A 2537-nucleotide genomic window follows, 5' to 3' on the forward strand; every position below is an offset into this window, starting at 1 on the left:
TGTGACCTCACCCTGCTTGCTCTGTTTGCCCATATAAGGAACAAACTCCCAAATCAGCAGGAAATGAGGAGAAATACCAGAGTTACCCCTCCCTCTCTGAACACTCACACCTCACTCACTGCATGTCTCTGCCTGGACTGCAACTATGTCCCCTTACACATATACCTCACTGCGTGTCTCTTTAAATACATACCTCACTGCGTGTCTCTTTAAATACATACCTCACTGCGTGTCTCTTTAAATACATACCTCACTGCGTGTCTCTTTAAATACATACCTCACTGCGTGTCTCTTTAAATACATACCTCACTGCCTGTCTCTTTCAATACAAACCTCACTGTGTGTCTCTTTAAATACATCACTGCGTGTCCCTTTAAATACATCACTGCGTGTCCCTTTAAATACATCACTGCGTGTCCCTTTCAATACAAACCTCACTGCGTGTCCCTTTAAATACATACCTCACTGTATGTTCTCTTACTCAAATACTTCATTGCGTGTCCCTGTACTCGCATACCTCACTGTATGTTCTCTTACACCAGGGGGAGAGGGCAGTAATGATGCATGTTTTAATTTCTTAATTACCACTAAACAGAACACATTTACCATATTTATTTAGTAACTTAAATTAAAATAAATAAATGATATCTGTTCTATCCGTGTGCTGAGCAGCGCCTGCTGTAACGCCATTTATTTTATCACAAGGTTAAATGAAAGCAGAGCATGTTAATAGAGCCATGGCTTCCTGCTATAGATTCCTGCACACTGTGTATAAAGCCAGACTGTGCCCCATGCTGTGACTGTGTGTCCTTCTCACAATCGCCATTGAGTCATCATTGTCACTAACTCTCCCCAGGGAATTATCCAGACATCTTCAGCCTTCACAATGACCTATTATACCCTTCCAATCCATGATTGGTTAGTAATACATCACAGCTGATTATAAAATGATTTTCTGTTAATCAACTACCTTCAGCCCCATGGAAGCTTCATGGAGTGCTACTGACCCTGCTATTTTAATTAAAGGAACACACACATGTATTCCTGATCCTATAGAGTTAAACCCACCATTTAGGTATCGTGCCCCCTTAGAAAGGGTTAAAATTGACCTTATTTCTGGTGCTGCGGGTGCGCCAGCTCTGGTCCAACCCCCCACAACGCCTCTTTGGCTGACATAATCAGAATTGATGATCTCAGCCAATCGAATGCTTTCCCATATGGAATGCATTGGGTTGGCTAAGATTGCCAAGGAGGCAGGTGGGGCAGGGCCAAATTCCGGCCAGGCCAATCAGTATCTCCTCATAGAAGTACATTGAATAAATGCATCTCTGTAAGGAAAGTTTAGTGTCTCCATGCAGGGAGTGGCGTTTCTATACATATATTGTACAGGCCCCGACTGGTCATGTGCCGAGGTCTGGCACGGGAGATCACAGATCACATAGTAGGCTAGGATGTCCCCTGTCGGCTGTCGGCCCATGCATAGCACACACACACACACACATACTTACTGCACCGTTCACACAGCACCCTTCACACACACTGCACCACACACAAACACCGCATCCCTCACACACTCACTGTACCCTTCACTCACACACAGCACCCTCACATATACACTGCACCTCTCAAACACACACAAATAAAACATATGTACTACATAATCACTCACACACACTGCACCCCTACACACAACTCTGTTTCATCTACACACAATAGATACTCTATACACATTCTGAATCCTCTATACACACACACACACAACACACTAGATCTTCTATACACACTCTAGGCCCTTCAAAAAAACACTAGATCCCCTACACACACACTGCACCACCTACACTCACACTACATTCCTGTAAGGAAACACACTACATTCCCTAAACACACACTCTCTACAACCCCTACACACACTACAGCCTATAGACACACACTGTCTCACTCTTTACAGCCCCTAGACACACATATTACACCAAAAACACAACATGACTGAAACCGACCTGTTTACACAATACCACACCACAATCAGCTCACTCTACACACACGCAATCCCACAAGCAGGCTCCAAACACATGGATTTTACACTTCCCTGGCCCTTTTGTCTCCTGGTATCCCATTTATGGAGACACCAGAGAAAAGTTACAAGCAAACACAGAGCAAGCATGCTAATGAATTTGCTTGCGATGTGCAGAACACATACAGGGCCTTTTTTTATCATGCTAGAGCTCTTTAGCAGAGCTCTGCACATCATCTGCCCTGGAAGAGCATTGAACCAACATGCTCACTTTGAGACAGACACCTGACTGTGGGCAGATGAGCAGGAACTGCTCAAGGCGAGAGTCGGAGTGGCGGATGGTTGAGAGGGGGCAAGGAGGACAGCAGTGGTTGATGTGGCTGAAGATGCTGGACCAGGTGGAGGATGGCGGCTTTGAGTTTGTGTGCTGCTTGTACTCATGTGTTGATCCCATAGACGTTTGTGATGTGCAATCATGTGCCTACGCAAAGCAGTTGTACCTAGGTGGGTGTTGGACTTCCCACGA

This window comes from Pelobates fuscus, chromosome 10 (genome assembly GCF_036172605.1).
Source record: "Pelobates fuscus isolate aPelFus1 chromosome 10, aPelFus1.pri, whole genome shotgun sequence".
Taxonomy (NCBI): Eukaryota; Metazoa; Chordata; class Amphibia; order Anura; family Pelobatidae; genus Pelobates; species Pelobates fuscus.